General features: G+C 37.8%; 1 protein-coding gene across 6 annotated transcripts in view; it reads right to left on the bottom strand.

The window, feature by feature from the left end:
- Window positions 1-9,379, bottom strand: part of tp53i11b (tumor protein p53 inducible protein 11b) — a 67,562-nt gene extending 58,183 nt beyond the window's left edge. For 2 of the 6 annotated variants that reach the window (XM_084409039.1, XM_084409040.1), the window contains exon 1: window positions 9,220-9,364. The gene's annotated coding sequence lies outside the window, so the exon portion shown is untranslated. Of the gene's footprint in view, window positions 1-8,664; window positions 8,738-9,219 lie in introns of those variants that run through there. The other 4 variants (XM_084409041.1, XM_084409042.1, XM_084409038.1 and 1 more) reach the window with 3 other exon arrangements.
- Between the last annotated feature and the right edge of the window lie 11,786 nt (window positions 9,380-21,165).

Below are 21,165 nucleotides of genomic sequence, written 5' to 3'. Positions count from 1 at the left end.
TGGAGCAGTTTGCCAAATTTCAAATCATTAGCAAGCGCAACAAAAGCGGCAGCCCTTCCGGTGCACTCAGTGTCCGAATTCACTCACTCGTTTTCATTCACTCCCTCAAGTGGACTATATTAGTGGGGTAATGTAAGGAATAGTGAATGAGTGTATAGGGGGCGATTTCATACACAGCCCTTGATTAGCTGATCAGGTGGGTTTATTTGGGTTGTGTTGGAGCTAAACTCTGCAGGACAGTGGCCCTCCAGGAGCAGGATTGGACACTCCTGGCGTCAGATAAAGAAAGACTACTAGCATATCATAATTATTATAAACTAGTGACTGTTCGGTTGTAAGATAAAATTCTTATTTGGATTAGCGCCTTATGAAATCGGTACAAGTAATGGATAATGTCCCTTTGTGTCAGCGCGGTATTCTAGTTAATGAAAAACCACGGGGAACTTTTTTGGGCCTTATAGGGTGTCCTTCAGTTCAAACACTGAAACCGTGCACAGCTTTAAGCACATAACTGCAGCAATGAACTCGACTGTTCAACAATCCAGAAGAACACGGAGGTAAAAAGTATATTTTATCAAGCGAAGGAATGTTATTGTTTGACTGCTGCTCTGGCTAGTAATCTTAAGGAGTAAAATAACTATGTTTCCACTCCAAGCATGGATTAAAGAACTTTTGTAGCCATTTCATTTAAAGTGGAACTACTACAGCAATATTAAGAACAGAAAACACTTCTGAAGTACATCTAAAGGCTGGAATATAGTCTCCATGACTTTTGCTCAGACTTTTATCCTGACATACAGTCTAGAAGAGTCAACAATAGTTGATGAAAGTCTACGCCAGTCTGCAGATTTTGACATATTTCACAGAAATTGCGTAGGGTATGATTGGCACAGACTGATTGATTCCAGTCTGAGGATATCAAACCACGTTTGATATTTGGAGCCGATTTTAGAGCACATATCGTATAGTGTATGGCACGTCATCAGCCTTAAATTTGATCAAAAGCATAAGATCACAATGTACTTCCAAACCTTAAGAGACACAAAAAAGGCTTGATCTGTGTTGACCTGCATCACCAAATAATCACAGAGGAATAAAAAAAAACGGCATGCTGAGTCCTTGGAAAGATTGCAGAGAACTGAACAGGCACCAGTTAAACAGACCTTTGGATTCTCATGTGACAATACAGCATTTTAATAGCATAACCCAAGATCATTTCATAAGAAAATCACTCTGAGAAATGATATCAGTATGTCCCCGAGCCCCGTAGTGCTTTTCTTATTGGTCGCCGTTTGTCTCACACAAGTGAGAAAGGTCCACTGGGTTGTGTTAGAAAGAACACGATCATTCTCGCCAGTAATGACAATAAACCACAGCTGAGCCAGAGCTAATAATGAGAAGAACGTCAGCTAAGACAGCATGACCATCTCTAACACTATATGGAAAAGCAAGTCTGTCTACCCTTTCTAATTTAAGACGGTCATGTGCTGCAATGTGTTGCATAAACACAGTCAGTAAACTAACCTGCTTTAATTTCGTTTAGTCTGCAGAATAGAACAATAGAGAGCAGTAAAAGAGCCTTTAAAAGTGCACAGAGCTAAACTTAGAAATCAAAGGTTTGGTTTCACAGACAAGGCTTAGACTAAGCCAGGACTAGGCCTTAGTTAAACTAGGACATTTAAGCAGATTTTATAAACGTGCCTTAAACAACATTATTAAACATATAAGATGTCAGTGCCAGTTGCTTTTAGTTAAGGGTGTATTCACACCTGCCTTGTTTGGTTCGTTTGAATCGAACTCAAGTTCGTTTCCCCCCTTGGTGCGGATCTTTTGGGCAGGTGTGAATACAGCAATCGCACTCGGGTGCGGACCAAACAACCGAACCGAGACCCGGCTGAAGAGGTGGTCTCGGTACGGTTCGTTTACGGTGTGAACATGAACCGACCCAATTGCTGGAAATAACGCATAAAAATACTGATGTGTTCAGCAAGTTTAGCGAACGGATGAAGGAGAGGGGGATATAAGCGGTCTCCCGTCTGTGCACATGATACTGGTGCGCGTATTTCTACGTGTCGTGTGTGCATCAGGACATTCACAGACAGAGCGTTCTCTTGTCTTATCACGCTTAAATGGTTTAAAAGCATTTGCATGAATAGAAGCGTGATCATATAATGTAACGGTAGTTTAAAAATCCTATTACAACATCGTAAAGACGACATTGTATCATATGATGCTCATTAGACTCTTCATATTACGTTTGTAGAGAATAACACCAAAACAGTAAAAGAACAAATATTGCATTACGAAATATCTCCATACTGAGCCTGTTTTTGCACTTCCTGCTTTTCCCTGCTCGAGAATTCCTGTCCAATGAATGGACGACCTTAGCCCACATGTGGTTTTGTTTACACATTTTGATTCACTTGCAAAAAGAGCAGTGTGAAAGCGAACCGTGCCAAAAAAAAAAAAAAAATCAACATTGTATTTGGTCCGGACCAAAGCAAGTGAACTATCGGACTTTCCTGGTGTGAATACACCCTAAGACAGCTCAAACATGCATTTTATTCCGGGACTAGTTGAACCTTGTCTGTGAAACCGGGCAAAAGAGTGTGATCATTTAACAGAGTGGGACACATACTGTAAGGACATACTGTTCAATCCAGTTAATTACACCTTATGGTGATAAATCAATCAACTAACCATTATTAATAAAATAACGATAATTTAAGACATTATAGATGTGTGAATCAATGAATAGACATTACACACAAAAAAAAAAACTTCAGAAATCAATAGATTTTTTTTATATATAATTAAAACAGTCCTTAAAATGAAAGTCCTACTTAGCGAGGCACCAAATTAAACAAAATTGTAATTATATTTATTTTGATATATGGTCGATAACCAATACAAGGGGCTGACATTAAACTTGTATACAATTTTGTCTAAATAAATTACAAAATAAAAACAGAAATCAATCATTTTAAAAGATACAAATCAATTAAGGCATCACAACTTTATAAGGTACAGTATGAAATATGTAATAAATGTTTAGTGTAAGTGAGTGTTGGATCGTGGCGGTAAAAGTAAATGTTAAAATAGGAAAAATGAGCATGCACAATTAAATATACAACATGGCCTTATATTAACTGACACTGATTAAAAAAAAAATATATATATATATCTAAAAAACAAAAACTCTAATATCGACCAATAATAACTTATATGGTTTTAATATATTATGCATTCCTACTTAAAGGAAGGTTAGGTTAGTTCAACTTTACAACTCTATAACTTTGCGGTACTGGATATTCACCACATAGAATCATTTCCTGAGGCAATTGACATTCTATTGACAAAGCTTAATTTGTTTTCGGAATATTCCTCTATACACAGATGTCAGCATGTCTGCGTCATGCCAAACAAAAGCAGGTTGTGTAGAATTCAAGTCAGAACAACTCATATCAAACCATGCAATGAATTAGCCTAAATCCCAAACGACAGCCTCTGAAACCTGATAAGCCCACGCATGAGCTTCAGGGTCTTAGATACTTTTGGCATACACTAATTTGCCTATTTAGAAATATTTAGCCCCAAAATGTGAAACATTCTTCTCTTCTTGCTTTAACCATATTAAAACCTTGGCTAAAATCAAAGGGATTGTTTTCAGCCTTGCAACAATGCAGTCTCTAAAAGCCTGGGCTGCCTAGGCGTAGTAATTCAATCTGTGAGAAATCCAGGAGAGGACATCTGTTCATTCTGTGGCACAGCGGTGCCCTGCTGACATAACAGTGTTGGAGGAAATTAATCTAGAAGCTCAACTAGATCCTCACTCTGAGGGACCAATCAATCACAAGAACACACTAACCTTTTCTCAGAAGAACACCTCGCTTTGTGACAGATGCTTGATATAAAAACACATGCCTATGTTTTTATTAAAGATATTAGTCACCACCTTTAGTGCTGCACACGTCAGTGGTCAAAATTCTTTTCAGAAAGAGGTTTCTGAAATACAACAGTTACAACACGACACAAGCTTTTAATCTTTCAACAACGAAAAGAGACAATATTTGTAGCTTTCAAGTTCATGGCCACCAAGACCAAGTATTAAGTGTGCATGTAGGAAATCATGTACCGATAATAATATTCTGGCCAATATTGATTGAAGCCATAATTATTTTAACTATATGGTCGATATAAAATGTTATACTACATTGATTATAAAAAAAAAAAAAATATATATATATATATATATATAACACACAAGAAATAATATTAAAGGTACAATATGCAAGAATTTTTTGCCTCTAGAGGGCGCTACATTCCAAACAACAACAACGGCGTAGCTTGATGACGATGTGAAGGAGCGTGGAATGATGGGAACTGTCGTTTTAAACTCCACCGTGGATGTAAATCAGTCAGACGGGAATCGAAAAATCATGTTCATGGATGAGGCTAAGTTTTATTTTTATAATGACATGCTTTTTGTGGCGAGGGGGGCGTGGTTCAGCGCGGTCTGTAATGGGAGAGAGAAGAGACGAGCGTCCCGCAAGTAGGTCAAGTGCAAATGACGAACACCTGTGTCTTATTGCTGTGATCCACGTGGAGAGACCGCGTATAAGCCGCGCGCTGGAACGAGAGAGAGACTGGAGAGAAAATTGGACGCAGAGAAAGAAAACCGGTGGATCCGAGCTCTCATTTTTGAACTGTTTTGTGCCGTCGCGGTTGCCACGGTGAATGCGCGTTGTGTGCGACTTTTGTTTGTTTTGTTTTATTTTAATAAAGTACGAGTCCCAGTCACGCCGACCCCTGTCTTCTTCCTTCCTGACTCTTGAACCTCATCACACTTTAATTTCATTCAAATGAATTAACCGCAAGAAAAGTAAGGTTTAATACTAAATTGGTCATCATAGATGTTACTGTATGTCGAATTCATTGTTGTGATAACGCGGCGCAGTTTTACGTGTTCTAAACAATTGTTGTAAAAGTACATTCGAACATACCCACATCATTTGCCAAAATACTGATTAATCTTTATGTATAACACATGCTATATTTATTTACATGGCCATAAACACCAGACGTGATAAACAATGTCAATAAACTAAACACAAATCTAAAGCAATAATACTTCCCTTACATGAACATAACTATTACCGAATGCTACATTTGGAAAATATAAAATTAAGCATGCTTTGTCAAACCAGCTGCAATCGGTAAAGAATAATTGTGTTCCATAACGACTGCACGAAACAAGCTAACGTTTGTTGCTTGATAGACACTACAACTACAACTTCCGCATTTGTCCAGGACTCCACGCAGTACGAGCGGAAACCGAGGGTGACGCGGATATGACGCAATTGACTGGCGACTCCCAGCTCCCCCCTGCTCTAACGCCCCGTTTCCTTGGTTAAAATCGCAATTTTCTCACGATTTAAAAATAGTTGGAAACATTTGGGATATTGTAAGTAATCACCTTAACAAAATATATAACACTGGCCTTGAGATTATGGGATATTTTAATGCAAAATTCTTACATATTGTACCTTTAAGTTCTTTTAGGCATCACAACATTATAATGTACATAACCAGCTACTAAGGACTAACTTAATAGGACAAATATCCAATTAAATAAAGAATCAAATATCTGCCGATATATATCTAATATGGGATAATGCCAAAAAACATAAAAGCATTAGTAATTTTGGCCAGTAACTGATATGAAACCAATATATCATGCATCCCTTGGTGGCACGTCCACAAGAGGCGTTATAAGCAATATCATTTTTTTTTTTTCTACATTGCAGATGCAGGTTTATTAAACTGACCAGTGTAATAAAAAAATGTGCCTGAGGGTAAATTTTTGCAAAATGATATTGTGTTGCTAGTAGCATGAATAACGGCAGTTTAAGCAGTGACTGGCGCTAAATAGTCTTCAATTTTCTTTATAACAGTTCAGCATGACTGTAGCAACATCTTATTACCATGGTTATTTAACGCTGTTTTCGTTCACTTCTACAAGACTCTGAGTACCAGGTGAGCTTCCAAGCAAGTTTACCAAGTCCAAAAAGATATATATATATATGGAGCATGTTATGTAATTCAAACGTCAAAATGTATTATTTTACAAATCATGCACTTCGGTAAAAGTGTTTTGAGGTCATAACATAGTACTGTGCAAAACTTTATTAATCAATAATCTCATCACTGTTATCATAATTTGTGTAAAAGGGAATAAAAGTTGTTGGTGCTTTTAATGCCTCTAGTGATGCCTAAATGTATAGGTACGTTTTTGCACGTTTTAAGTATTTACAATGAGCCTGTGTTGATACTATCTACAAAGAAATCACATGAGAAGTGTAAATGCAAAGGCATAAATATCAGGAATCACAAACTGATTCCTGTAGGGCAGGAGGAAAAAGTATTGTGTCGACTACAATGAATCATATCACATTTTAAGGCCTGTTGTGCACACTAATTGTACATGCTGCACAGTCTATGACTGAAGGGAACACTCATTATTAGAGAATAAACGACTCTGTCCTAATCACACATTCAACTCACTACTATTAACATCAGCAATAATAAGTATTTTCTACCAAACTGTCCATCACCATAGGATCACACAGCAATTGAAGATTCCTTGGTCCGAGTATCTGAAAATATGGTGCCGTCACAGTTTCACAGGACAGTGTTTGATAAATCAACCCAGTGATAGAATAAGACCGGACAGAAAGCAGGTCACCATCTGCTTGTCTTGCCCAGAGTGCTGTGCTCTCGAAGGACTAGCAACAGAGTGGTTTGCCTCTTTGCAGTGACATAAAATCATCATCATCATCACTATCGGTTTGATTAGCAAACCAAAGAGATCATATTGAGTTGAGGTGCACTTCCCAGCCTCATCGAATGAAAGCAGGGTAAAAGCTGCAATAGCCTAATGAATAATGACTGTTCTTACAGGTCACTTCATATCATTGACATCCAGAAATGTCATCAATAATGAAGATATTTAATGCAGCTCACCACAATTAATCTTAGACTTGACTTTGCACACAACAAAAAGGTGTTTTCTTCCATATTTCAACTGCACATGCATAACTACACATTCTGTTCTCAAATGGACAAAAAGCAATTCTGGTCCAGTGTACATATGATCTAGATTTAGTGCTCTTTCAAGCCCCCCTCGGTTTCTGCACTTTATATAAAATGCATAACCCCTGCTTCTTATATGTAACCATGGTAACAGAATCGGGAAGAACGGGATACCGTTTCTTCCTCCTCCTTTGAGTAATAAATTCCCACACATTCACCGCCCACACCTGTCTCCAGAATGAAGACCAGGAAAACACAAACGACCACAACCGCTGTATTGTGCGTTATGATCAGCAGCTTAACAAGTGCTATGGATTTTGGATCGCAGCAGTGTTGCTTTTCTCATAAATCAGCTGCTTGAGGACTCACCTCGAAGCAATATAGGTGACCATGATGGTTATTTGAGTTGAGCTGTTACGTGACAAACCACACAGAAACAAATGGCGGAAAAAAGGGACTGCTGTGAAAATGACAGGAAACAAGGACATAAAACAGCCAGACGTTCCCTAAACTTTTCCTTGCATCTGTCCTTGTACTTGGCGTTTTACTAAGACTGTAAGCAACAATTACTCTCTGACCTTAAGCAGAGCAAGCAACACATCAGACAGGGAGCGGAGACTTCCAAGAAATCATTTACAATGCCAAGAACACGATTGCATGCAGAAAGACTACTAATAGTAAATACTTGAAAGCATAACAAAGCTCAGATGCTGGTAGTTAGAGAGGAGAAAAGGGTTCAATGTCTTTGTTGACACAACTGTGCGGCTCTTTTCCAAAAGCTTCTTGCATAGAAATGCCATGAGTGTGCAAAGGCTTTTTTATATTATTACAGTTTAAAATTCAGCCCCTGCTTTGCTCAAAATCTGTGCAAAGACAGTGGGTTGAAAGCATTCCCGAGAGTATAAAGTACAACAGACTTAAAAAAAATAAAATTAAAAATTATCTTTTAAAAGCATGTCTAGACTTTTTACGTAATATCATGTTCTGTTGGCCAGATAAACAGATGAACAAGCATTGTATGCACATGCAGTTAAAAAAAAATAAAAATAACTTTTGGGTCCAATTGAAGATGACTTACAGAAAGTATGGAATAAATCAAACACTGCAATAGCTGTCATTCCAAAAAATGCCATTTGTGACCCTCATATTTGTGTAATTATAGGCATTTTCCTTCAAATATATTAAAAAATACAGTAATTGAGGATGTCTTTTTGACCTGTTATCAACTTCTCTTTGCTTTAATAGCAATTATCCACTTTATAATTATTATATAGCCTAATTATACAGTAGCCTATATAATTCTTAACAAACAGTTACCATCAACTGTCAACATCATAACAAATTTATGAAATTAAAGGACACCATGATTATTAGCCTATTAAAAAACAATTATTTGTAAAAAGGCATATCTATGCTATGTCCCAACATTTAAAGCCTATATTTCCTTTTAGTTTGAGATGGCCGCAATTTCCTCAAATCTTTAGCATTGACTTTAAAACACTTTTTCAGCATAAAAACAAGACCCATTCAGCGGAATGACCGAAACTAAAGACAAATAACAGATAGACAAACCTGTGCGCATTACTGACTGTAGTGTGAGGGAATCTGTCTTACCAACGTCCGGAGCCGCGCGAGACGCACCGGTCCAGATGGTGACAATTATTAAAGACAGAAATGTGTTTCAAGCAACTCAGAAAGTGTGATATTACACAACACAAGTCTTGCCAATCCAATCTTACGTTTTAAAGGAGGTGCTTCTTAAGGAAACGTCCATAACTGTCAAAACTGTCCGTTTTGTGCAGTAGTAAGTTGTCGCGTGCGCTCATGCCTTCAGTACTCCAAGCTGTTTGTATACTCCTTATACTTTATAAAACACATGTTGAGCAGTGTTCAACAGTGAATTAAAATGAACTTCCTACTGGAAGAAATCGCACTAGCCTACTTTTTTGTCATTCCTGCGACACCGCGTGCGTTTCTCTAATATGTTTGCTCGGTTATGAATCAAAGAGAATAGCCAGAACTCCTGTGTATAACTATGTGAGATGGAAAGATGTAACGTTAGCGTCCGCACAAAGATGTTTAACCTGTAATAAAAATCCAAATGAACAAAATTAATATATTTCTCACCAGTTTAGTTGAAAGAAGCTTCGGAGGTCTTCTGCGTTTCTGCAGCGCTATTTTCGGTATGCGGTCCGATTATTCTCTTGATAAATTTACATTGCGGTGCTCTTTGGGTTTGCAAACAACCAAGACTCCGACGGATCTATAAATTTACCGTAATGTCACATATACACAGTATCGGCTCAGCGCTGTCTACCGTAATACACAGAGCGCTCGTATACACGTGACATGCAGATTGCTCACGGAAATCTTTATCTTTATATCTTTATAGTCTGAAAAGTGGTTTGTTAAGAATTTTATAGCTTAAACAAGATTGTAAAAATAGTGTTGACTTCCAAACAAGGTTGTAACCGTGTCCTTGATTACAGGGAAACATGTTGTAAGGATAAAAACATTGGAAAACATATTGATCAACAAGTGCCTGTAGTGGTTGCAGCAGCACTGCTTCCCCAATGCATTTCAAACACCTTCATTAATACTAGTGGTGTAGATAGGTCGACAAATAGCTTGAACTGCTATTTATGGAAGCCAATTTCCGCACTAATAGCCTAATGCTTTGGTAAATCTCTATCATGAAATGAAAAGTCATAATTGTGACATACTAAGTCATAATTTTGCCTTTTTATTTCAAAATTCTGACAGTAGAAGTAATGTAAAGTCTCCTTGGGTTCTTGAAAAGCACTATATAAATAAAATGTATTATTATTATTATTAAAATTATGGCTTAGCCCACTGTCATAATTATAATGACATTCTGTAATTATATTAGCCAACTAAGTCATAATTATGAGATAAAAAGTTGAAATTAGTCAATGTTATAACATAAAAAACGAACTCTTTATTATGACATAAAGGTCATAATTATGAGAAATTATGATATTATGAAGTCATCATTAGGAGATTAAATGATGTCATAATTTCTATTTCATAATCATGACATAAGTCATAACTCAACTGTGACATACTAAGACAAAATTGTATGTCAATTATGACATACTAAATCAAAATTATGGTTAAAATCAAAATTGACATAAATCATAAATTATGACATACTGTAATTATTACATAGCCATCTAAGTCATTATTATAAGATAAAAAGTTGAACTATAATTATGACATGCTAAGTCATAATTGTGAAAAAAGTCAAAATTATAAACATAAAGGTCATAATTATGATAAATTATGACAATTATGATGTCATAATTTTGTAATTTTTTGTCATCATGACTTTTCATAATTGTACATTTTGATGTCATAATTACAATTTACAAAAGCATGATTTTTTTTATATGTGGCGGAAATGGGCTTCCATAGCTATTTTACAGTCAATCATGCAATCAAAATGGTTTTTATCAAAAATGGCGATGGAACTGATGATTTCAGGTGTCCTTACAGGTGAGGAGCGGGTGCCTAAAAGATCTTTTCATCTAAATAACCTTGTGCACCTTAAAATACCTCAGTCTGATAGCTTACAATCTATTTGCGATTAAACAAATCTGAACGTGAGAACTTCTTCAGCTGTTGACTCCGTAGTAAGACAATCTTCCACAGGAGAGTAAAAGCATACATTGGCGGAATAGTCTGGAATTAAAAGCAGCCCACATAGAATTCTGGAATAATCTTATGAGACACCGACCCACACACTCTTTAAACAGAAATGTCTTGCCAACATAATGTTTAATATTTCCACGTCAGTATACACTAGCAAAAGAGAGAGAGAGAAAACACTCAGCACTCACTGTCCTCGTTCTCTCAGTTAGGCATGAACTTGAACAATATTACATAAGCATGCCTCTATCATTGTGAGTTTTATTGATAACAGTTTGTGAGTGGAATTTTACTTTTTACCCAAGAATGCATGTTAGAATGTACTGTTTAAGATGGAAAAAGATTATGGTATGGTAACAGTAAAGCATATTTCCTCCAACTATTACATTCCTAAAAACAGTCTGACGCCAGGTATTTTACTTTCGAATCTATTTAAGGGAAAGAAAGAAGTGTCCCGCAGCTCAGTATATAACTTTTTTTTTGTAATAAGTGGTCGGCTACATGAATCTTTATTGGTTCTGATTCATGTCACGTGGTTTCCAGTCTGTGTTGACTCATTACTGAGGGCAATTAAAACGGTTATAAGGATCCTTAATGAGAACAGTAATTTGCACATTCTTCTCACAAGAGCTGGATTACTGAACCTAGTGCAGTGTTGAGGGCCATTACATTTAAATACCTATTGTTTTGTAGGCTATTGTGAACAAAGTTCCGGAAGCAATTATGAAGTAATTTATTAGACACCTAGAGGAAGAAAATATTTTATAAGCTTGAGCTGCGCATGGATGAATGATTGCTGCATTGAGATTCGTTCATTATTTCAGTTTGCTATTAAAAACAGTAGCTTATTTACGTGAAGTACAGTTCAGTTTCCTTAAAATGAGGCCTACAAAAGCTATGCAAATGGATGACGCTTTCATATATTAAACAAATATGATTCGTCCAGACCCCTAATAGCAATTTCAAGGCTTTTCACTTCATGTAATTCACCTTTTGATTTTCAAGATGTCTGTCAGCTGGAAAAGAATCAGTCATTTTACAGACAGTATATAATTCCAAGACAATTCCATATAAGTTTGGGAAAAAAGGCCTTTGTAAGAAATGATATCAATAGTTTCCTTTCATGCTCGGATAAAGAGGACAAATGTTAAATGTGTTGATACTGTAGGCACATACATGAAAATAAACAACCTTCAATACTCGTGTAACATCTTTCAACCTCTCTAAGGATAGAGGCATTTCTAAATGTCACGTGCAGGCTTTTGAGAATAAATGATATGAATATCAATGCATTCTCACAGCTCTTCATCACGTCTGATGCTGCTCCAATGTTTTTTTCAAGAGCACTGCATTGCACCAATGAAATCAGGACTGTTTATTCTAGCTTGCACTGCCATGTGTTCATTCACAATGTTATATCAAACATACTCAGAAAATAATCTGGGGGTAAGTACATTTGGTGACCAGTGAGTTGAGTCTCACATTTTAAAAGTGCTAAGAGGCAGCTGAATTCATAGCTTTAGCTCCTATGAAGGATAGATAGGCTGTGCACGAAAACATAACGGCTCTCATTTACGTAACGAACGTAAAACTGGGCATTTCGACACAAAACTTGACATTTATCAATATGGACGTGAGTGGTGGCTAAATGATCAAATCTCACATCAGGTTTCAACTTGTGTATGCAAGTTAGCATGTACTTGCTTGCGTGAATGAAAGCATGTGAAGCCAGACAAACCACATATTCATCATTTAAAAATGTGGTGCCAATGGTAAAATATTCAATTGACAGTGTGCCATATTGCCTATCCATAACATTAATGAAGCATTTTCTCATATTAAAGTATTAGCAGGTGTTTTTGGTGTCGGTTTCTCTTTCATGAGATTACTTCCTCTTCTTGGCCGAGTTACAGTTCTCCATTAGCCTGGTTGACAGCAGACCCTTCTCAGTCGTAACTGAGAGTTGGTCTGGGGAAGGTTCATTCACAGCCCATTTCACCAACGGACGTCGCTCAAATGCCTCTGCGCGCACTTGGATAGACCTAAAACCAACCAGAGAGATGAAGGAGATGACGTATGCAGAGCGACAGAAAAGAGTTGTTGTTCTTTGCTCGGTTTTTAACAAAAAGGAAATGTTCAAATCGCTCAAAACAGACGCGATAGCTGATTCGAACGAGTGATGTTCCGGATGTTCCACGGCGGCAGCCATCTTTGTTATGTACAAAATCTGCTTCAACGTCGCTGCGCTACCGTCATCGTGTAAAGTCCGCCTCAACGTTTGTGTTTGGTGCCTTGATTTGGAAAAATTGGAAATGGGTTTGAATGGGCTCTTGGCCAGACGGACTTGCAGAGCAAATCTAAAAAATTGAAAAATGCTGTTTTCGGAGGATGCATTCCAAAGTCGGAATTATCAAAGCACGTCCAAATCCAATGTTGGCTTCACTTCCTGTCTCCTGAGATACATTCATCTGATCGATTTCTGAAGGCAGGATAGATGTATCCTTCGCTGCCTTTGATATCCCACAATCCTGTGCTTTCCATTCTGTGACAGTTGAGCTAAAAAATAAAGATGGCATCTGAAAGCTTGGAGAGCTGATGCCTCAAGTGGAGGAGTTCAAGTATCTTGGGGTCTTGTTCACGAGTGAGGGAAGGATGGAACGGGAGATTGACAGGCGGATCGGTGCAGCTTCTGCAGTAATGCGGTCCCTGTACCGGTCTGTCATGGTGAAGAAGGAAATCTTCTCGATTTACCAGTCAATCTACGTTCCTACTCTCACCTATGGTCATGAGCTGTGGGTCATGACCGAAAGGACAAGATCCCGGATACAAGCGGCCGAAATTAGCTTTCTCCGCAGGGTGGCTGGGCGATCCCTTAGAGATAGGGTGAGAAGCTCGGTCATTCGGGAGGAGCTCAGAGTAGAGCCGCTGCTCCTCCACATCGAGAGGGGTCAGTTGAGGTGGCTCGGGCATCTTTTCCGGATGCCTCCTGGACGCCTTCCCGGGAAGGTGTTCCGGGCATGTCCCACCGGGTGGAGACCCCGGGTAAGACCTAGGACACGCTGGAGAGACTATGTCTCCCGGCTGGCCTGGGAACGCCTTGGTGTCCCCCCGGAAGAGCTGGAGGAAGTGTCTAGGGAGAGGGAAGTCTGGGCATCCCTGCTTAGACTGCTGCCCCCGCGACCCGGCCCCGGATAAGCGGTAGAAGATGGATGGATGGATGGATCTGAAAGCTTGGTGGTCAGATTGTGTGTAAATGTACGTTTTTGGCCATTGTGTTCCCTTTTGATGTCATTTTGCGAGGCATTACTATTGTAGTAATAAAATATTAATTTATTCATCACCAAATCTCTCTCTATTTTGTTGTAGATCATTAAAACATTACGCTGCCTCAGAGGTCTGTCCAAAATTTCGTGAGGTACCTTTGTGCATAAACGCTGCCTGCAAAGTCATTGGCTGATAAGGGAAGCGAGGCAACAAGTCTAAGTTTGTCGTAAACTCACAAGGCTTCTAAACCGTGAATTAATAGGGGCCTGAAATTTAAATGACGATTGCTTTCAGCCGCCACATTTATCAGCGTTTGATCATTCGTACGATCGATTGGTGGCATATGAATGTTTCATGAATCATGAATGTTGTAACATGATTTCTGCACTGGATCTGTGCTCGTTATATTAGATTGATAAATGTGGCCCAATGATTCAACAGTTCTAACAAGACTGTGTCGTTTAAGTCTACCACCTACACACATCTATATGGATTACCCATAAATCTAAGCTCAGAGATGCCTGTTAGATCAATCAGAACATGTCAAGACGGTGCTTTGTTCACTTTGCTGTTCTGTTGTCAAGGATAGCGTTGATTTGAGAGCAGTCATTATTGGGGTGGGTGTTCCTTCACATTGATTACACCAGAAATAGTCAGTGAGTTCCCTATTTAAAGCGAATGGCTCAAAAACTTAGTCCACTCAGTCCAAAATGGCCCCTCCACACTGCTGATCAAATCAATGGCTGTTATTGTGCACTGTTCTGACCTCCTTTTGACCCCCTTTCAGTTCTCCACTCAGACTGACTTAATTGGATATTAAACTGACCTGTGATGAGCTAATGCTAGCTTTGAGTTTGGTCTTTGTAGTGGAAAAAACAACATAACACACATTACAGGAGCATGTCATACATTTCATGACTTTCAGTGTCAAAATGTCATTTTTCAAAATATCTTAAAGTAAGCAAATGATGACCATTTTGTTACACAATTTCCAGTTTGATGTATTTATTGACTAAATTAGCATACTGTGTAGACAGCCTCTTTTAAGTTGTGCTAAGCTATAAAAGCAAGTTTTAAACTTCCTTTCTATACACACAAACTCCACACTAAACTAAATTGCTGAGCGAAGCCACTAATGAAGTATTACCGTCTCCCAGTCTAAAGAAGAAAACCAAGGTTTGTTATCATAAATAATGACTGTATTCGTATTGTGACAGCGCCAGAGCTTTAAAGAAGATTTGTACAGTCTTCATTGTGACAGAAATTATGTTTAAATGGTGAAAGAACTTCAAATAAGTATAATTTGCATTAGAGCATTAGTATAACCTTTTCAGGTACACAAGTGGAAATAAAAAGCTCTGAAGCTTAATTGAATGCATGACTCAACATCAAATGTTACAATAAAAAGCATTGAACATAAAATGTGTGGCAATAAACCCCCAAAAAATCAACTTTTGACAAGTCACATGCAGCTTTCGGCTCCTTGGATATGTGCATTTAGATAACCTTTGAATTGTAACTAGACTCTCAGAATATGCAAAAATTGTTCCTTAATGGGTACAACAGCTTGTCACTGGTGCAGTTATCCATCAAAGGGACATTTTTGTACCTACAAAGTTCATAGAAATAGCCTACTATATGCTCCAAGATATGAATATGAACTTTTTAGGGGTAGACATGGTACAAAGTTAAGGGTGCTTCTCATGTGACAATCTGTTTTACCCTAAAAGTCATTTTTTCAATTATTCTCATAGTATAAGGTGGTTACATACAAATACCAAGATATTTGTATTCAATTTGTTTTTAAGTTTTAGGTTTTACCTCCTACATCAGTTCATTCCCACCACCTCTTTGTATCAAGCTTGCCAGAAAATGAAGAAATTGAAAATGTTATGAAGAGGGTCAAGGACGAAACTCATCGGTAATGAGGTTTTAAAAATTCATCCATTTGAATGTCTAAGTGCAGCTCTTATAGAGAATGAGTTCGTATTTGAGCATATGTGGTCTCTCTTCTTCTCAAACATTACAGTTTATCACATATTCTTGAACCAGGTCTTATTTCTGAAGTGTGTATTGTTGTGGAGCGAATTCACTTAAAAGTTGCACACATATTGCATAAAAAAAAAAAATGCATCTTATTATAACCACATGCAATCCAGTTTAACCAGGCACTGAAAATTGGTAGATTGTAAGAAAGGGGTGGGTTTTATGAGGACAAAATGATTGGAGAAGATTGGCATATACATCAACAGAAGATTAAGTTGATTAAACATTATGAGCTCAAAAGAAATTAAATTGCACGGATACATGAATCGTTGACAATAATCAAAAAAGATGCATTTAGAAAATATATGGGGTGAATTTTCATTTAAACGTTTTTTATGTGCCCAAATGATGTCCATTTTAAAATTGAAAGCAATAAAATCTTCATAAACAGCAAATAAAATCAGTAAATATTTGTGTGATTTACGCATCTAATAACGCTGGTAAATGAAAGAAACTCTCTCTCCATTCTGTCACTCTTGGCTGCAGAAGATTATAACTCTCACATTAGCCTGAGTGTTAAAATGCCCTGGTGCTCTCGCTCTGTCGAGACCGTCCTAACATCTTAATACACAGGTCACGCATCCGCTCAGTCCAAGAAACGTCAGGTTTTTACCGGAAGCCTTTTAACACATGACATTTTATTGCAGGTTTTTTTTTTTTTTTTTAAGTTTCCTTTTAGGCTAGCGTTGAAAAAAAAAAAATCTCTGAAAGGAAACTCAAAAAGGCTGACAGTTTCAGCGCACAGCGGGGGACGCTGAATGTCATTGTCTGGCAGAACCATCTTGTCCATCAAGTTCTCACACATCTCAAGAATCATTTATTCATTGCTGTAGAAATCACTGTCACTGTCACATAGTCATAAAGGTGTTTGACTGTAACAAATTACTTCTGCTCAAACATCAATTTATTCCACTGGTGCCTGTGGGTGTCAGTACATGTTTTTAATCAAACCTTCTGGGTTGCGTTTTCCAAAAGCGTCGTTAGCCAACAATTTTCCGTCGTTACCAAAATTGTTCAATGATTTGCCATTTTGACCACCTGGCATTTACAGAAACGAATATTCGCAAACAACATTGCAAACTTGTGTGGTTGGAACTACAGTTCTCGACCTGTGGTTAGAAGTTTCTTGTTAACATGATGGACTAAAATAGATCCTGCTCTTGGGCACAATAAGCAATAACATTCAGTACATTCTATATCTTTCATCCCAATTAAATACACTTCTAAAAAAGGTCCACGCATGAGACCAATAAATATAATTTAGAGTGAGATATGAAGATCCAACCCCCCAAAATGGGTTGTCAGTCTTCATAATTAAACCCTCCTCTGGTTTAATTGTTCTCATAAATTACGACTGGGATAAAAGCTCCAATTAGAGAGCGATTAAATCAGTGGGTAGTGTGATCTGTGGTGACGACTTGCATTTAGCCCTTGTGCTTCGGTCTAGCAGGTGGTTTCAGCAAGCAGAGTTGTCAGCTCTAATGAGAAACGCTGGATGGATTGGAGGTTTTGGAAATCATCGACTGTGGCGACGCTGCACGCAACAGCAGGGGCACAGGGCTTTCTAGCCATAGCCCGAGGCCCTTCTTCAATGCATGAAGCACTGAGACGTGTGGGAGGGAGGAGGAACAGGAGTGGGAGTATTAACTTTAGAAGACACAACAGGGAAAATGAGGACAGCTCTGAAGAGAAAGAAGGAAGGAGAGAAAGAGTGAGAGTGCTTTCTTGCTAAAGCGCAGAGTTAATGTTTTCTTTTGTTCTGCTAAATGAGGCTGAAATGAAGGCATCATCTGATGCCAGTTAGACTGAATGAAAGTATGAATGAGAAAGAAGAAAACAGTCAGGGATGCAACATTCTGTAACAGCTTTAGATTAACAAATGGAGAGGTAAACACAGCTGACAGTTTGATGTTTTTAGACACGCAGTACAGCTTTTAGCTCTTAAACAACAGAAATATAATTCGCCATACAAACACATGTCCATAACTGAAATACTGAAATGATGCCTTAATTCTTTAAAGGGGTGGTTGATTATGATTTAACTTTTTTAACTTTAGTTAGTGTGTAATGTTGCTGTTTGAGCATAAAACACATCTGCAAAGTGAGGACACTCAAAGTTCAAAGCAAAGGGAGATATTTTCTTTTACAGAAATTGCTTACACAAATGGCTGGTAGGGACAACACGCACTAACCCTAAAATTTACATAAACCCCGCCCCCAGGAACGCGATTTATAGATTATCATGACAGAATAAGCTAATCAATGACTAGGTAATCAACATCATTAACTCCACATGCAGCTCCATAAATTCATCAACTAACCATTCAGAAATGTCCTGTTGCATTCTACATGTTGCCACTTCTTGAGTCTCTCCATCATTGTCCGACTCCAGTTTGGTCATAAAAGGCTAAAAGTTGTTTAATTTTCAGTGTGTGTCTGTGTCGGAGTTGCTAACACACATAAGCTCTTGAAGCTCCGCCCTTTGTGCCGGGAGCAGCAGCTCATTTGCATTTAAAGCGACACACACAAACAGTGCGTTTTTGCTCACCCTCAAAAAGTGACAATTTTAACATGCTATAAAAAAATATCTGTGAGGTATTTTGAGCTAAACCTTCACATACACACTCTTGGGACATCAGAGACTTATTTACATCTTGTGAAAAGGGCATTGTAGGACCCCTTTAATGCAACAATAGTTCACTAAAAACATTGTCTTGGCTTTTCGGAGATGGCGAGAACTGAGGGATTTGAAATGTTGTAAAAACGGGAAATTTGCATTTTTATTAATCAACAGGTGAGTTAGATTTTTTATTGAACAGTATCCAGTATAGGATAATCTCTCTCCATATCTCTCCAAAAAGAACCATATTTATCATCACAGTCATGAAGAGCTAAAGCACAACCAAAACAATGTTCTTCTTCAAAATACATGCAGTTTTGTTTTGTGAGATTTTCCTCTTGCGTTAGAAAGATTACTATGGAAGCTTGTTTCCGCCAATGAATAATAAATAAATAATAATAATTGCGACTTTTTATCTCACAATTCTGACTTTTTTCTCACAATTGCGAGATGTGAAGTCAGAATTGTGAGAAATAAAGTCGCAATTCTGAGAAATAAAGTCGCAATTGCGAGATATAAAGTCGCAATTCTGAGAAATAAAGTCGCAATTGGGAGATATAAAGTCAGAATTGCACGATATAAAGTCACAATTGCGTGTTATAAAGTCAGAATTGTGAGATAAAAACTATTCTGAGGTAAAAAAATAAAAAAGTCAGTCTTTTTTTTCCTTAGAATTGGACTTTATATCTCACAATTCTGAGAAAAGATTACAATTCCTACTCAATTTAACTTTTTAAGTTAAATATTCTCTCGATGTTACTAGAAAATATTTTCTGCATTTGATTTGTTTATTGTACGAGGAAAGAACAGTTTACAACACTCTGAAGAAGGACTGAAGAAAACCGATACAGGGGCAAAGGCAGGAGAAGTGAAGCGATGCTTTATGACACAGGCAGTCAGAGATGGATTTGTGTGGGCATTCCTTTCAGTCTCTTCTATATGAGACGAGCGAGCTGTAGGCGAGATGTATGGTGGTACAAAGAATTCTTTGGCATCAATTACAAGGTGTTTCATTTCATGGCCGGGATTGATAAAGGAAGGTGACAGCAGTTACTGTGAAGAAATCCCTTTGAACAGCATCAGTGAAACATGGAGAAATGAATGCGCCGTTGTCAGTGCTAAATCTCTAATGAAAGGCCGCATGAAACGGCTTGAAGAACACTTTCCTGTGATGTATTTGTTACTGAATTGTAGTTTTTCTGTGTATCACAGTTTTTATCCAATTTATTTACATCACAGCCTAGCAAAACTTTGATTTGGACATTGCTATCGCTATAGTCAGAGGCCTGTGTTTAATCATGAGGTGTTTAAACTATTACACGCTCAAGGACAAATCTCTAGAGTGCTTAAGAGGTTATGAAGTCAGTTTCGCAACAACATGTCTAATGTGACAGCAGCAATGTGATGACGACGTCCAGAACAAGCTGAATGACAGAGGCCAGAGAAAACTAGCCAGCGGGAGGGAAAATGTCCACTGCAACAAGAAGGACCACATCTATACAAGCCTTTGAAACAGAATCATATTCCCATTCGCCTTATAGAGAGTTAAATGTCACCGATGAGCAACACGTTCCCTCGATGCTCCCTCGTCTCTGAGGTAGACGATGATGATCACGTGATCCCACTTTCTTCCCAACAGTCTCCAAAGAAATAACACGAATGAGATCAAACCAGATTCTCACGCAAGAGACTTTTTGGGAGTCACAGAGGATTTATGGTATAGCTGCACAGATAAAGCTCATATTTTTTGCTAAATGCTTAGGGTTTATTTTGTGACCACCTGACAGTACTTTCTTACTTCACAGCTAACATGGAAAAAAAAACATGGACATGAAATAGGCCTATTGATTTGAGTTCAAATTATTTTATTATTTTACCTGTATATTGTCTTCATGCTTCCGCTAAGAAAAATATAGTCCATTACAATATAAAAAAAAAAAAAAAATTCACGTGTCCTTGTAATCTTTGATCAAAATAACTTCCCCTCCCTCTTGCAATCTCTTCTCCGATGAGGCAACCTGTCACTCACGTGAGATCCACCAATTGCAAACCACAACCATCCAATCAATTCCCAATGGACAAAAAAAGGGACAAAAGCCAACATTATTTATTCTTTGAGAAGCCGTTTCACTCAGATATACGTGAAAACATGCAAAAAAAGATAAAATTGCAACTTCCTTTTCATGGGAGTTTATCAAGTGAAATAAATTGCATTACGTCCAATTTGTTTTATTATGCACGTAGTATACATATTTTAAATAAATGTCATATGTGTGTAGCTTAGTATTTAAAGAGACCCGATTTCAAGGGATGACTCAAATCCTCACACACCAGTATTAGTTACAGGATGCGGACACTGGGCGAATTCCAATAGTAAGTGAGCATCGCTATAACACGAATGGACGTGTGTTTGAACAGGCTGCCAGTGCATGGATTTATGGCATCAACACCTGTCGACAACACCAATATAAAAA

Source organism: Rutilus rutilus (assembly GCF_951802725.1).
Source record: "Rutilus rutilus genome assembly, chromosome: 5".
Lineage (NCBI taxonomy): Eukaryota > Metazoa > Chordata > Actinopteri > Cypriniformes > Leuciscidae > Rutilus > Rutilus rutilus.
This window is presented reverse-complemented; position numbering and strand designations above follow the sequence as displayed.